The 17370-nt window shown below is 41.3% G+C and overlaps 1 long non-coding RNA gene across 1 annotated transcript in view; it reads left to right on the forward strand.

The window, feature by feature from the left end:
• The first annotated feature begins 3266 nt into the window (after window positions 1-3266).
• Window positions 3267-17370, forward strand: part of LOC109299308 — a 28865-nt gene continuing 14761 nt past the window's right edge. Inside the window, exon 1 of the long non-coding RNA XR_002097813.1 lies at window positions 3267-3408. This is a non-coding gene — a long non-coding RNA (uncharacterized LOC109299308). The remainder of the gene's footprint in view (window positions 3409-17370) is intronic.

The raw sequence follows: 17370 nt of genomic DNA on the forward strand, positions 1-17370 counted from the left end.
GGGGGTTTCAAACTTTTTGGATCATTGTACTGCTGCTGAGTGGGCAGGGGATGGGGAGTGTGGCCAGATGCAGAGCAGCAGCAGCCGCTGCATACAAGTTTCCCCCGCCCCCCTAGGGCCTTGTCAAGTACCCCTGGGATATGCATACCCCCGGTTGACAACCCCTGTTTAGCCAATTTCTTATCCACCTTATAGCTCTTATAATCCTGGTCTTCTCCAGCTAAATTAATAATTTCCTACCTGGTGCCATATCAAATACTTTACTTAAATCCATGTAGATTAGATCTACTGGATTTTCCTTGCAAAGAAAATCAGTTATCTGGTTATTCTGGAGTGAGCTACCTTTGTTAAACTCATGCTGCATTTTATCCCATTTTCCTTTTACTTCCATGACTTTAATTATTTTTCCACTTAAATTCTGTCCTAAAGGTTTTCTTACTATTGAGGTCAGATGAATGTCTCTCTAATTGCCTAGTTTATATTATCTGATAAAGGAAGAAAAAAACAGCACTGGTTTGTTTTTACTTTATGTACTTATCAGATATCATCTACCCTCACCTCTATAGAAGTTGGATTCCTATGGTACTGTACTATATTAAATGGGAACACCCTTTTGAAAGGCTGTTATTTTGGAGGAAAGCATATTATACAGGGAAGTGGAAAGGAGTTGCTGAGCTAGGAGGAAGAGAAGAGAGTAATGAGTTAGGGCAATGTTTCCCTTCCCATGGTTCATGGGCAACATGCTACCCATCAGACCCTCCAATGATTCTTGCTGCCACAGGAAATTAAAATGTTAGCACTGAAGTTGAAAGGGCAGCAAGGTAAGATGTTATTTGCAATGTGTTACTTCCTTAATAGTATTGCCCATGGGCCAGAGAAGGTCGGAAACTACTGGGTCAGTGATATCAAATCCTTTTTTTTTTTTTTTTTTTTTTGGAGATCAGGATACATGATTAAGACTTGGCCTCTGGACTAAAGAGATTAGATAATAGGGGTCAGAGTTAAGGAACTAACATATGGCAAATATCTACAATCCCCTGAAGAAATACAATTTACACACATCTGTACTTTAGGCTGCTGGCAGATGTTTATTTTAAGACAGAATGGGATCTGATCCCTGATCCCAAGAGTCATTGCTCCTGCCATGCGCATGTGCCATCCACACAATTGTGGGATGGGGATCAGATCCCAGCTGTGAGTGCAGGGCCAAGTTTAAATGATCACTGGCAAGTTGAAAGCTGGGTGCCTGACAATCAGCTGATTGTTGGCTGGCTCTGGGACTGCAGTGGGGTTTAAACTGGCCCTGGTAAGGTTCCTGAAACTGGTAGATGACTAGCCAATTGTGGGCCAGCAGCAAGCTGTTTGTTGGTTCACAGAGACTCTGCTGGGGCTGGTTTGAACCCCAGTGCAGTCCTGATCCAGCTGACAATCAGCTGATTGTTGGCCAGTAGGGATTGCATTGGAGCTAGTTAGAAACCTGGTGAGGTCCTAACCCAGCTGTATGTTCAGTTTAAGGCGTGATGGAATGCATCCATAAAAATATTGACCATTGTTTGGGTAATACAGGCAGTCCTCGGCTTACAACATTTTGAGTTACAGCATTTTGCACTTACAACATTTCTAAATTGACACCATTTCAACTTTGTGATGTAAGTTTTGACTTTACAACACTTGATCTGATGTGACACCATGCCAGCGAACAAGTCGCTGTGTCACCCATCTCCCTAGAGAATATCTTTCCAAACTTCCTTGGACACTTTCTTTAAGAAATCAGACAAGACTCCAGAAAAACCTGCAGACAAGACTCCTGAGGAGACTCCAGCCAAGAACCCTTCAAAAAGTCCAACTAAGAGGCCTTCAAAAAGTCCAGCAAAGTCACCTCAAAGAAGTCCTTCCAAATCAATATGATTGCTATTTACAATATAAATACATTAATGTAGCTACATTACTCATCTATAATTGATTGAGTACAAAATTCTGGGGTATTTTTGGTGAAAACACTGTATCGGGCCTTGGTTCAGGAACCTATCCCTCATTTATAACATTGTTTCCTATGGGAAAATCGGCTCTGAGTTGCAATGTTTCAACTTAAGGTGCCATTTTCAGGAACCAATTGTGTCGTAAGTCTGAGGACTGCCTGTATTACTAAAAATGTAATATTATATAATTATGTGTTATGTGCAGTGTGTTAATTACCCATTTTTGCATAATATTACTTAATAGTGTGTGTGTCTATACACACACGTATGCATGCACACACATACACACACATATATAATACTGAGTAATATTACACAAAATTGGGTAATATTTTTTGTGGCTGTTTTTCCTTTTTGCAGCACAATTAATTGCCTGAACATGTGGCTGCATTCATGTTTAAAAGTAAGACATGAGTATGACACTAATTGCATCCTAAATGTAACGTCAACCAAGGTCTGTAGAAACGTGATAAAAGGACAGCATCCCCAAATTATTATATAGGTAGAGATTTCCTCCCTTAAAGAGTCCTCAAAAGTTATTAGAAAAATGTAGGTGCTTTCTATCATATCCTACGTATAAGGGGGATACCCTCAATTTCTTTCTTTTTACATGACTGCTTGCTCACAACACCTTCCTGCAAATTGGCCTGAATGGGCACTAATCTGGGAGGCAAAAATAGATATAAACAGAATTTGTCCCTGGTAGAAGTAGATATATTTTCAGTCTGATAGTTTAAAAAATAAATGAAACGTTAAAAAAAAATGGGACATTTATAAGGCAACTTTAGATAAACTCTCCTCCAGTGATGGGCTATTTATAACAGATTGTGAGAAATGCCTAGTGTATTAACTGAGTATTCCTTAGGGCTTTTAATCCCAAACATAACATTTTACACAGCTGTTTCAAGGTCAGCTAACTGGCAGATATTTCTGATATTTCAAAGGAGTCTGAGCTGACCAAATTAAACTGCCTTTGGTGTTTGTCAGTCTGTATTTAGGCTTTTTTTTTAAATTGTGTTTCTTTAAGAGAGTTTTCAAAAGTTAAATCCAAATAAAAACAATGATAACATTTAAATGAAGTCAGGTGAACTTAGATATCTGAGCTGTCAGTTTAAACAAGTGCCAACAGGTCTTTCCTAAATTGCCTTGTGAAAGCAGTTTTGGCTTCTTGTAATAATAATGATATATTTTTGCCTACACGAATTAAGATACTGCAGAGCAAAGAGCCCCATAAAAACACAAGCTTGTCCCCCTAGGCAGTGTGTCTGGGCACCTGAATGGTATTTACTGCTATTTTTATCTGAACAGTTGTTGGGCTTTGTGTCTTTTTTTCAGCATTATGTAACCATAGAGAACACTCACAGCACTCCTGTAAACTGAGAAAACTGCTTGACGAGACAGTATCTACCTCACAAGTAAACCAGCAGGGGTGAGATTTTACAGTTCTTTGCAAGTGACTAGAGGCATTGCAGAACAAAAGATATTTAGCTTATACATTTAAGAAGTGATATATTAGTAACTTACATTACATTCTAGATGTATCTACATGTGATGCTACATTGCCATAGCAATGCACTACGGTGACAAAACATCCACAGGCGGCTACACAGGACCAGCAGTTACTTCGGTGTAGCGACGTGCTCCCCCGGTATAGCGCACTGCTACAGCGAAGTAGCGGATAAAAATAACCATGCACCATGCATACGGCGCAGTATGAGCTGTTACTGTGTCGTGATTTAGTACTTCCTTTTGGAAGCACTAAAGGAAGTACCAAAAGGAAATACTAAATCACGGCGCAGTGACAACGTCACCATAGCAACACATGGAGACGCGCCCTCTGTATCTGTGTTTGGGAGCATTTTTCATAGTTGTCTCCTCCTTAAAAACTGACTGGCACCAGATTTTAACAGAAATGACTTATATTCCCTGAAGGGGACCTGCAGTTTATAGAACAAAATGCTGGGGGCAGGGAGGTTAAATCACTTTGAGTTGTGTTTATATAGACTTTATGTTATAATTAACATTATATATTATGTAAGTCACAGTATAATAACATTTTTTAACGTATAATCTTTTTTCGTTCAACATGCTTTCTGAAGAGCTCAGAGGTAACATTTCTGAACCTGCATTTAGGTTTAATTAAATAAATGAGGGAATGTTTGGAACGATTCTGATTTGTTTACAGCCGTTTAAGCCACAACTACATACAGGGCATATTGGCATAAACATGCACCTATGAGTATGTATATACATGTGTGTATGATTGAATATATTTGTAAATTATGTATGTATGTGCCTATGCTTGCAGAGTTTACTTATTTAGATGTTTTGCAAATGTATATCTCGACATTTATATTTACATATGTGCACATATGTACTTACATGAGCTGCAGACAGTGATCTCACTGGCACATACCCACGGCCACTCAAAGCAGACCGTCTTACATTTTTTGGAGCATATTATGCATGGAATAGGAGTATCATACTTTATATCTATGCTCCCTAGCACCGTCTGATGACAGTGCTGACTTTCTCAATGTGTCTTCCAGTCAGCAAAAATAATGCAGCGGCTCCCAAACTCTGGCAGATTACACACCACCAATGTAAAACCTTGAAACCTTAAATACCACAGAAAATTCAGACTCTGGTTACAGCAACTATAGTGAGTTGCCCTGCCATAAGCCCTACCCCTCAAAGCTGTAATACTGTTTTGTCTCACAGGGTTGTGGTGTGACTTGATTCATCTCTTTAAATTGGGGCTAGATGGAAGTCATCAAAGCAGAAACTATTATGAATTAAAAGCAGTGGGATGATTTTTTGTCAGAGATTGCATGGAATCATTTCTTTTATATAGGACCCAGTTACAATAGTGGTTACCAAAACTGAAACAGTATGAACTCTACTCTGGGCACTTGTAAGGTAAAGAAGTTATGTTGAAATTATTGCCTCCTTGCTGAGGGTTTGTGCACTTTTAATCAGCCAGTGATAGGCCATCTACTAAGTAGGTATTTTCCATTACATCCAGCAATTACAGACAACTGACATTTGATTATAATAACCAGCAAACTTTCAAGAAATAAATTATACCTGTGTACATTTCTTAACACTATGCCTCGCCCTTGCCTGGAATGTATCAGTGCTATGCAAGGGCTAGGAGAGGTTCTGTAGATAGTAAATAAAATTATTTGAAATAAAGATTATAGAACTTTTCAAAAATAGTGTAAGTGTTCATATATTGCTTGTGAGAAAAATTTAGAAGCACTTATACATCTAATTTTATGCATCTAGAAGCACGTATGTGGCCTATTCTAGGCAAGTAAAATAGCAAAGGCTGTACAATCAACCTTCCCTATTTGTGCACTGGTTAAAAACCTGCCTACTTAACCTACTAGCTTCTCTAGGTCTCGTTCTGCGCTGTCTTGCCTTTTGCCTAGTCTGCCACCAGGGAATGGAAACCATAGCCAGATCAGAATCTTTTGGCACTAATTGTATACAGATATGCACAAAGGGAAAATTATGCTGTTGTTTGGCACAGCAGCATCTTAGATATGTATATGCAAAACTGTATTTACCTGTGCAAAGTGGATATTTAATAATGGAACTATTTCTTGAAATTTGTTTGTGCAAATGCCACTTGTCCAGTGATAACAGATATTTCGTGCATGCAGACAGTGTGCAAATAGACTCTCATCCCAAAATGTCTTTTAAAATCTGAGCATATTGACATTTGCAGAGAGCAGATGAAAACTAGGGTGAAAAAAGTCCTTTTATAAATTGGACAGCTTATTTGGCAACCCTTCTCAGTACATGGACATCTCCTATGTATTTTCAACCAGCAGCTTGTGAAGACCTCATTTCAAGAACAGGAAGGAAATACTCTTTCCCCAGCTGAGTAGCTATGGTAGCCTACTGCCTGGGGTGCTTCTTTCCCACACCACCAGTTGCCCCATGGACACAGGTCATCACTGTCACCATGGACAGCAGAAACAGTAGAACATTTGCCTGCCTTCATAGCCTACTTGAAGGAGGAGGTGTACAAGCAATAAGCAGTGCCAGAAAATAGGGAGATGGAAAAACGTAAAGCACATTGCTTGGTTGGCAACTTTTCATATCTCTATTAATAGTGCTATTTTGAATTCCTGATGGCATGGAACTTTCTTCTACTACTTTAAGATATATACTGTACTAGGATTTTTTGTTTTGTTGTTTTTAAGGAGGCCAGAATTTGGTGAAGAATGTGGAACTGTTATACTTGGACTGGAGTTGGATGTTAAGTCTAAACGTTTCTCTCTGCAAAGACTTCATTGTGCTCACTGCTTCCAAATATGGATGGTGAGAGTACCCTGAGTTAGCCACCTTCATCAAAGGACTGTAAAAGGACTGAGAAAGGAGCAATGTCATACTGGCGTTGTCTCTAGAACGATGGCTGTGTAATATATCCAGATGATTTTAAAACTTTGAGGCCCCTCTGAACCCTTACCTGCCTTGCCCTGGCCTGTCACACAGCTTTCCATCCCAACCTTCTGCTCAACTCTTTGATCTTTCTCCTTCTCCAAACAGAATGGCTCCTCTCCATTTTCCCCCACCCCTGGTTTCTGTCCTTAACATACTCTTCATTCTTGACCCTTTCTTCCCAGTGGACTTCTCAATCTTCCCTTCCACTCCCAAGATGATAGCCTTGGACCCCTGGCTTCATTTCCTTCAGGGTTCTGCTTTAGTCTGCTTATGTGACAGTTCTCACTACAGCGCAACCAAATTGGAAGGGGAGGGAAATGGCTGACAGAGTTCAGCTATAGTTGGGAAATTACTACATTATCACTTATGTCTTCTCCTGCACCCAGGTAATGAGGGCATAACCTTTTAAAAATTCAGTAAGATATTCAGCTGGCATAGAAATATGACTACAGAGAGCACATGGCTAGAAATGATAAGAAAGCCCCCTTCACATTCAAATTTTCTGCCTAATCCTAAAAGCATTCCTGCTCTTTTACTTGTTAGCAATGCCCATGCTATTCTTATTCACTATGAATTTAGCAGTCTTTATAACAACGGCTATTAGACTTTAGAGTTGTTTAATCTCACATGTAATAAACAACTTAACAGTTCTGACATCTGAACTCTAGAGAACCCTAAAGAACTCTTAATTGCTTCGTTTAAAAAAAAAAAAAGCAGACCCTGCACAGAACAGATGTATAGTAATAAACTTATCTCATAATGTCAAATGATTAAACATTGGATTCTTTTTTACATTTAAATATACAAGATTTTCCATTAAGGCACTTTGTTGACTCTGATAACAGTTTCACAACCATTAAGTTTATTTCTACAGCTATTTGTTAAACGCTAATAGGGAAAATAATAGAAACTAATTGAAAAGCAAAGCAAACAGAGCACAGCCTAGAATGTTTCAGTTAATAAGCAATAGAGATTGTATTGATTTCATTTTATAAACAACATTAATCCTCAATAACAATTAATGTGCAGACAGGTTGCTTGTTTAAGTTATCTGATAAAATAGCATAATCAGGTCCATATATTTGGGGTATTAATTTGAAAAGGATATGAGGATTCAAGAAGCTATTGATCTATTCAGCGAGAGGCTGTGCTAGGGAAAAAGGCCTCTTGGTTACGTGCAGTCATTCCACCTTTCCATATCTGAAATCACTGTAGCTTAGAGATCAGCAGTGCAGAACTTCCTGCTGCTTCAAAATATTTCCAGCCTGAGTAAAAGACAAATAGTTCAGGTTCAGATCTGATGATTCAACATCTCAGAAGTTGCTCCTACAGAAGTGGAATGGAATGTAGTTCCCTGGGTTTACATAGGGTAGGTCTGGGACTAGAGGTGTGAATGCAAATGTCTACCCCATAAACTGAAAGGCATTTGGGCTTGAGGTAATAATGTTGTTTGTATATAAATTAGCAACAGTAGAGTATAAATCTCAAATTCTAAACTACCTTGTATGAACACAGCCTTTGTAGTTACTTTTCTAGTAGTTATTGAACTGTTATATGTAGTAGTCATTGTTAAAATAGGTCTTAGGATATATCTGTATGTCTTGCTGAAGGTGCACTTGTGGCCCTGGCAAGCATACCCGTGCTAGCTTGAGTATCAATAGCAGTGAAAATGTGGCAGCAGAGACTTTAGAACAGGCCAGCATGATAGCATCCTGGTCTGAGTTGCTGAATACTAAAGTATACAGTGGAACAAGGAGTTGATGCAAGGTCTTCCCACTTCTAGGTAAATATCCTGTAGCTGGTAGAATTAGGCCTTTCTTTGGCTTAGTGAATATAAAATTATCTTATTCTTAGGTAATGAACTCTCACTGTAAAGTGTTTAATGAGCCTGGGAACCTAACTAGGTGCCTGCACTGCTTGTGGAGGTAAAGCCACCTTTGGATCAAGCCTGGATTATTGTTTAGAGAGGCTCTTAAATAAAATCTACTTATACAAAAGCCCAAGATTTTGCCAATGACAGGGAGATCATTTTAGTGTGAAACTGCTTAAATGGATCAGGTATGTTTCAGAGTCTTTTTTGATAGGAGCTGTTGGGAAGGTATTATTTTAAATCTTTCTTAAGACGCTGAATAAATTTAAAAGAATAGCTAGATCAACTGAAAGACATGAATAAAGAAGGAAAATATAGGTATTTGTAAATAAAGCACAAATTTTCCCCTTAAATGTATTACTTATATAATGTTAAGATCAAAGATTGAAATGGAAACAAAACATTGAACAATATTTTTGTACTTTAAAAAACAACAACTTCTCATTCATATGTTCTTGAATTTTTTTTAAAGAAATCAGTAAAGATTGTCAGAATCATGAAATGACTTAGGCATTAGCCGCAAAATATAGATTAGAAATAAAAAAGAAACTTCATTGCAAAGAAGTTTCCCTTTATGATGAAATTTCCTGGACTTAGCACAGGAGACCTGGGGAAGATGGTAACAGAAACAAACAAATTGACAAAACTGTTTTATAGGCATCAGCTAACAATTGGTCCTGGGTAAAAATTTCCGGTTAACTTTGCAGTCCTTGGAGTGTAGCTGACTGTCATTGATTCTAGTCAATATTTGAGTAATGCTCTTTGGCAAATCACTCCATTTGCTATTTGCTCAATCAATGCATAATAGCCCAGTGACTCAATATTATAAAATTCAATGACCTGTGAAACTTCAACATTTACATTTCTTTCAGAATCTCAAATTGTTTTTTATTAGTAGGAACTTTAGCTAAAATGTCAATCAGATAAGTAGTGGCAATTATTAGCTTGACTCTTAGTCAGACAGGGAATAAATGAAATTATTTTTAGACTAAGAATAAATTACTGTATTGTGAGCATGTGTATTAGAATCTGGCCTACTGCTTTTTAGACATAATGCCAGAAAGTCATCTCCCAAATGCTGCCTGGTATGTCACTCTTCTTGATTTGCTCTGTCTGCTAAAGTAGGACAACATGTTTTCTTTCCAGAAGTGCCAATCAGGTGCTTTACAGACTGTCTCTGACTGGATTCAGGCTGCTGTTTGGTTATACATATCTAAACATCTCTGAAGTTTTTAGAGTGCTAAATATAGGAGGTGAAATCTTAGCTCCATTGTAGTTAGTGGCCAAAGGTCCAAAAGGGTATATCCCAGGTCTGAGGAGGACAATGCACATGATCCATGTAGAACTATCAGGCACTTAAGAGTCCAGTTTCTTCACAATGAGTGATACTTGAGGTTATAGGTATATGACTAACCACAATGTAAAAGCAGGCTGGGACTTACTGCAGTCATTTAGGGTTAACTTACTGTGATTTAACTTCAGCTTTCCGCAGTGTAAGAGTGTGCCCAGAGGCAGTCGCTGCAGAGCAGCTGCCATGCAGTAGAGCCCAACCCTCTGTTCCTCAGCAGCGAATTGTTTGCATGGCCATACCTTTACTCATTAAATGCTCCACTGATTTCAGTGGGACTTCTCACAGCATAAAGCAGTGGTCAGCAATGACCTAACTTAGATCCAAGGAAAGCTGGCACTAAGAGCTGGCTGCTACTGCCACTTCTGCTGCTCCCCACTGCCCAGCTGCAGCACAGGCAACACTCCCCTCTTTGGTGTAGGCAGACCTCTAGCTGCCATGGTCTTCTGGTTCTGTGAACCGGATCCAATGACTCAGGGGGCCAGATCCAGGGCCCTTAGGTTGCCAACCCCTAGCATATGGCACCACTTAGCATGGTTTAGCTGATTGAGGCCCTGTAGAAACTAATCTTGCACAAGGAAATAGAACTGGACAAATGGGGCATGAGGGGGAAAAAAAACACACAAAATATTTTCTCAAGTTTTTTCATGTTTGTGGTCATTAATTTGGCACAGGGATGGCCAAACTCTGGCACTGGTAGCCTCTGTGTGGCATGTGGCAGAGTAGGGAGGGGACAGGCAATGTAGCAGCAGATACTGCAGGGAGCAGAAAGAAGAGCAGCGGATGAGGCAGGGAGCATGGGGCAGGGTGCATAAAACAGAGCATAGCTGATCAGGCAGAGGAAGGAGATTTGAGTGGCGCTCAGGGAGGGCGTGGGGCTAATTTGTGGTACATATGCCAAAAAGGCTGACCTCTACTGTTCTAGCATATGAGCTTACTAGCAGAAATGTTTGCTGGAACAACCCTATGTAGCATACATAGTAAAAATACTCTTTTTAAGAGCATGTTCATACTAATATGCTTTGTTCAGTGTGGGCAGTAAACAAAGTTAGTGTCATAGTATCAACCCATTAAGGGTGGGGATGCATCAGTGAATATGTCCCAGTGTCAACCCGTGCACAGTGTTGGTGCTACTGTATTTCCTTCCCCAAGTAAAGCCTGCTCCCTGCCTAATCTCTTTCCTGCCATGACTTTGATGGAAAAAATAGGAGAATTGGTACTGCCAGGAGGCAGCATTTAGCTTGGAGAAAAACCAAAGTCTGTCCTACTAGCTTCCACCAGCCACCAAAAGAAAGGCCCATTGGCTTGACCCTTAGGCCACCTACATTGGGAGCTTCTCTGCCCCTACGCTTCCACCTCAGGCCTCTGTCCATGTCCAAAAGCCATCTGTGGCTTTGCCACTGGCTGGGTGTCAGGTCACTAAGTGTTGCCTGCACACAATCCCTAGCCAAGGGCCCCACGTGACTTGCCAGGAAATCCCTGACAATCTATCTTTTTACAAAAATCAAAAAGCGTGGGTAGGTTGGCTGCCTGTCATCTGTTTCTGGTTCTAGTCTCATCATTCGCCATCCAACAATCCCATTCCTTAGTTCTGGGATGTTTTTCTGTCTTCCTACTGGGGCTTCCAGTCAATCATAGATTCTGTGTGATGTCCAACTGCTGTATGGCATCCCTGCTGATGAACCCACCTATTGCCAGTTAGAGTTGTGAGGCTTCCTATCACCTGAGATGAGGGATTCCCACAGGCCTGGCTTCCAGCTGGGGAAACTTCCCTCCCCAGCCAGGATGTCCCTTGCTGTGCACCATGCTGTTCACCCCAGCTGAACCTGCCTAGTCAGTTGAAAACTCAAGCCTGGTCCCGTGGTGCTTACTACTCCACCCATCTTGGCAGCTGCCAGGGGAAGTCTCCACTGCCACACCAGTAAGGGGAAGGGAGTGAGCGGGGTTTTATTTTCTCCTGCCTCACCCAACCGCCACAGTTAGCAAGTTTTCTTGTGTATTATTAGGCTTTTATTGCACTAAGTTAGGGCTCATAGTGACACTGCACCAACAAGGAGTGAAAAAAGAAGTCCCTATTCTGAAGAACTAATAACTTAATGTAGTTACTAGTGAAGGCTAGGTTATATGGCACACAGTAAGATTTAAGGGAAAGAACTAGGAAGGCAAAGGTAAGGGTAGAAATAAGTCACATTTGTTAGCAGGAGAAAAAAATAGCAGCTTTCAGTTATTTCAGCGTAATGTAAAAGTAAGAGAGTGAGCAATAGTTAAGAAGAGTTTCAGGGGTGTGGGGGGAGGTGACATTGTACATATTGGACACTTGTAATGACCTGCTCTATACAGCATGAATTATTCAGCTGAATAGGGTGTGTTAAACCACAAGTACATGAAAGAAAATCACTACCCAATTGTTGGCCTGCCCCAAGAGGCAAGAATTATCACTGTGTCAAAATATATTTTTAAAAAATTATTTGCACCACTGGCTTATTCAGACCACGTCAGTCTCTAGCATGGCAGTTCTATTTTAGCAGTACTCTGAATTCCTCCCGTAGCACAATGGGTTTTATTTATCTTGTACCTTTGAGTACTCTGTAAACACATGAGCATATTTAAGTAAAGGTTTGCTACATGTACTTATTACTTAAGAATAAGAACAACAGTTGTGTCATTATTTGCATGAGGAATGTGTGTGGGTTTATCTTTACGCAAAAGGTACTTGACACACCTTCTAAAGTAAACTAGACAATTCAGTCTAGAAAAAATGAATCTGCCTTTTGCTTTAGAAAATATCTATAGCAGTTACTGTTACACATCACACGGTCCACCTTAGTTGGGACATGCCATAGGGGCCCAGAATGGTTCATATGGTCCATATTCAGGAAACCACTGAAGAACACAAGATAAATAAATTAATATTGGAAAAGGAGGGCTACCACAGAAATCAGGGGAATGGAGACCCTGTCTTATGAGAGGAGACTGGGAGAGCTAAGCTTGTTTAGCCTAGGCAGGTGAAAGCTGAGAGCACTTGATGTTTGCTCAGTTTGGCTGTTTGCATACCATCATGGTTCTTCCCCCAAATCACTGTTTCATTTGACATTATCTGTAATCAGAAAGGGTTGGTTGATAAAGGATGGGCCTAAAAGGCAGCTCACCATAAATCAGAAGTACCTCACCTTTTCCTTGACCTATTCAGTTCACCAAATGTGACACTTCTGTGCAGTTGCATTTCTGTAGGATGTGCTTATCTAATCACTGTTTGACTTGTTTTCTATCTAGACAGCATCCAGAAAATAAAGGACAACTCTTCCAGACATAAAACTACCTTTTCAGGTTTTGCTTTATTTATACCAGGTTCATAATGTAATTTCAGGAGTGACTGGTCAAAATTGGGTTGTCATCAACAGAACTATGTCAATTAGGATATGGTTCATAGTTTCATGGTGCTTAGGGTTGGAAGGGGCCTAAACAGATCATCAGGCCTGACCCCTTGCCACGGGCAGGAACGAGTGCTGGGGTCATAACACCCCAGCCAAATATCTATCCAGCCTCCTCTTGAAGACCCCCAAGGTAGGAGAGAGCAACACCTCCCTTGGGAGTCCGTTCCAGAGCCTGGCAGCTCTAACCATGAAGCAGCGTCTCCTGATGTCCAGCCTGAACCCACTCTCTAATGATTTGTGGCAGTTTTTCCTATAACCCCTGGTGGTGCCTGAGGGAACAGAGCCTCACCCAATTTCTGCTGGTCCCCTCTCAGCCTTCTCTTGTGGAGGCTGAATAGATTCAGGCCCTTTAGCTTCTCTTCATAGGGCCTGGACTGCTGCCCCTTGACCATGTGAGTGGCCCTCCTCTGGACCCTCTGAATGCTAGCCACATCCCTCTTGAAGTGTGATGTCCAGAACTGGATGCAGTACTCCAACTGCGGCCTGACCAGTGCCGCATAGAGGGGAAGGATCACCTCCTTGGACCTGCTTGTGATGCATCTGTAGATGCACCACAAGGTGCAGTTAGCCTTACTGACTGCTTCCTCTCATTGACAGCTCATGTTCATCCTGGAATCAACAATGACTCCAAGATCCCTTTCTGCCACCGTGTTGACAAGAAGTGTGTTCCCCAGCCTATAGCTGTGTTGCTGGTTCCTTCTCCCTAGCTGCAGCACCCTGCACTTGTCTGCGTTGAACTCCATCCTATTCTCATCTGCCCACCTCTGCAACCTGTCTAGATCTAGCTGGATTCCTTGACTTCCATAGCATTATTCCTTCTTAACACAGGAAAACTGACTGACGTCCCCAATAGATCTCTAGAATAGTATGTATGTTCCACAGCTCTAAAGTATGTTTAAACTATATTCCTGTTGTTCTCATTACTCATATATTTAAGAGACAGTTGCACAATCCTGGGACTGAAAGGTTGCTTTGAGAAGTTCAAACTGTTTCCTCATCCTACCTTTTATTTTATTTCTATGTGCTGTAGTAGATGCAACATCACCCATAGATTCTTTGTTTTAAAAGCCTGCAGGGCTATTGGGACTTGTTAAAAGATAAGTTAATTAGGTGAGTTTGAATAAGAAAATTGGAGGTATCAATCATACTGAAAAAGATTAAATGGGGCATGTCAGCTTGAGAACATGTAGTGAAAAAAATATGTAAGAAAAGTTCATAACATTGTCCACGAGTAAACTGCATTAATATGAACACAGAAAACAGTTTAGGCATGTGTATCAATTGTGAGGCACTGAATGCCAATATAGGATGAGATACAGGTAAGTATCTAAGTATTACAGCACAGGAATACTTGAGATAGTAAAAGAGAAACTTTGTCTGGATAAGTAAAGTATAGAGAAAGAGTTGTAGTACCATGTTTGCTCAAATCTACATGTTATAAAGCTTAGAAAGAAGGACAAGGACAAAGAGAGAGAGGGGGAGGGAGACAGGTTGATGAAAATCTCAGTGGAGCTAATGTGTTTTTAGGATTAACAGAGAGGGGAGAGGGGAAGGGAGGGAGCAGAAAGGTGTGGGAAAAGGGATATTTCTTGAATATCAAAGCAATAAAACAACTGGCAAAGAGTACAGGGATGGAAAGAGGAAGAGGATTAGAGCTGACTGCATCAAGCAGCAGCATAGAAAGCACAAAATTGGTAGAGACATGCAATTTAAATAGACAAGCATGACTTTGTGTATTGCATACATAAATGTCAGGAGTGTATTATTGAGGAAGAAGTGGGATAAAATTATGCCAATATTGAGTAGGATCAAAGCAGACATAATATGTTTACAGGAGTGTGGAATCCCATGGGAGCAATTACAGGTGTTTTGTGGGGTCCATTGTGGTGGGTGGTGAACTAGGAGAGGGTTTTGCAGATGTGGTAGTTTTGATGTAAAAGAAGGGAAAGGAAGATAGATGCGTCAGGCCAGAGGTCCCCAACCACTGGGTCATGGCCTGATACCAGGCTATGAAGTATTGGCTGCTGGGTAGTGGCACAAGCCCACTGCTCGTACCCCCATCTGTCCACCCACGCAAGCAGCTTCTGCTGCCGGCAGTCACATGTGGGGTTAAAGATGGGTGGCATGGAGGCAGCCATCTCTGTGCTCCCCATCCCGCTCCCATGCCAGTCCACAGTATAAAAAAGGTTGGGAACCACTGTTACAGCATGGACAAAGGTGACAGCAAGATTACAGTAAATAGTTTGGTTATAGTCTGGAAGCACACTTTCCATTGCTGGAAAAGTGGCGACGTTTAGGGCTGTGCTACTGATGATTATTCTATATAGGAACTGTATTCCCACTGACGTGGCAGCAGATAGGAAAAGTACAGTGGGAAAAATGTGTTCTTCTGGAATGCCAAAAGGGAAAGTTTGGCTACAGCTGAACTGTACCAAACGAGAGATAGGGGGATGGGGCTGTTAGACTTGGGATTGTTCATCTATGCAAAATATGGAAATGTGATATGCAGGTGGTAATAGAGGGAGAGGGGAAAGCCGCATTTATCATTTGATTTCACACAACTGCAATTTTGAGGAAATGGAGAGTATATCAGACTACTTTGAAGAGTTCATGGGTATGGCAACCACCAGTTGATTAAATCAGGTTTCATGAAGAGGTATATAACAGGGCTGTGTGAAATGGCAGCATTCTGTTTCAACCAGCATTTCGATGGAACAGCATTCTGTTTTGAATTTTGTTTCAATTTGAAACAGCTGTTCTGTTCCGTTTCATTGAAACAGTTTCGCTGTTTTGATGCTGTTTCGCCGTTTTACTAATAGGATATAATGGGGAAGCTCAAAACAGCCTATAACTTTGTCATTTCTGGCTTGATTTGGATGAAACTTGCAGGAATGGGCAAGGAATGATAGAAATGGCTTCTGAGGGCATGAAGCCTGCCAAGTTTCAAGGAGATAGGTGCAGGAGGGTTGGGGAAACTGCACCCCAAAGTCTTGAAAGCAAAACTCATGTCATGTGTACATGTTAAGGTGCAGCGGGGTGAAAGCTGCGGGCCTGCTAGCCCCTGCTGCAGCCACTAAGCCTGCCAGCTGTCAAGGAGATAGGTGCAGGGGGGTTGTGGGGCCCTGCACCCCTAGCTGTTGACAGGCAAAACTTGTGACATGGGTGCTTGTGCAAAAGAATGAATCAATTAATATAATACAATTAATATAATACAATAAAAGAGCCTTGAAGAAAAAGGTATCCTGAATCTGAAACCCCTCTTGCTAGCAAGTAGGGAATCCTTTAGAAGATCAGTGCTGCTGCTAGCTATAGTGGTCTGATGCTGAGCTGCTGGAACACAGACAGCTCATTAACTGATACCAAGGCAGAAACTAAGCAGGGCAGTTTAAGCAATGCTGCCATTTTTACAGTTTTTCCATCCCTCCCTCAGAGCCCTGGGGTTGGAAGAGACCCCAGGGAAGGATGCCAGTCACTGGCCAGCTACACAGTCAATAATGAAAGCACTTCTCCCCCCCGACCCCCTCTTCCCCCTTCCTTCTCCTTACGTGAGTTTCTCTTTCCCCGAAGGCATTGAAAGTAAGCCCAACATCAGCTTTGAAAATTGAAATGTTTAGAAAATTATGAAACGTTTCAACTTGCCTCATTTTGTTTCGAGGCTGTTTTGACAATATCTGTTTCATTTCGATTTTGCTGTTTTGATCTCAAAATGAGTCAAAACAGCATCAAAACAAAACTGGCAGCGAAATTTTGCACAGCCATAGTATATAATAGGGAAAGTAGGGCTGGAGGTCTTGAAGGATCATAAGAAATTGATGAAAGCAGTAAGGGATAGAGACAGGAAGGCGCTGGTGGGAAACGTCACAGAAGGACAAGTTAAGAAGGTAGGTGTGGGGAGCAGTGGTGGGAAAACAAAGGGGAACAGGCTGACCTAGTGTGGATGGTTGTAAGAAATACCTTGGCTGGTGAGAGAGGTACAACACAGATGAAGCCTGACAAGCTCATCTATGTGCTCAAGGGAGAGATTCAGGGAAGAAAAACAATGGAATGTGTTCTGTGCCATGCATCTAACCCAGGAGGTGCACAGCCCCACCAGGGGAGACACCTTGTTGGACCTGGTGCTGGCCACGAGCAACAACCTGGTGAGGGGGCTGTGGGTGCTCGACGACCTGGGCGACAGTGATCATTGCCTGCTGGAATTCACCATCCCGTGCACGGTGGCAAAGGCCTCCAGCAAGGCAGCAGCCCTAGATTTCAGGAGGGCGGACTTCAATGAGCTAAGGAGAA

The sequence above is a fragment of the Gavialis gangeticus genome, unplaced genomic scaffold (genome assembly GCF_001723915.1).
Source record: "Gavialis gangeticus isolate Ggan-Ray unplaced genomic scaffold, GavGan_comp1, whole genome shotgun sequence".
In the NCBI taxonomy this organism is placed as follows: domain Eukaryota; kingdom Metazoa; phylum Chordata; order Crocodylia; family Gavialidae; genus Gavialis; species Gavialis gangeticus.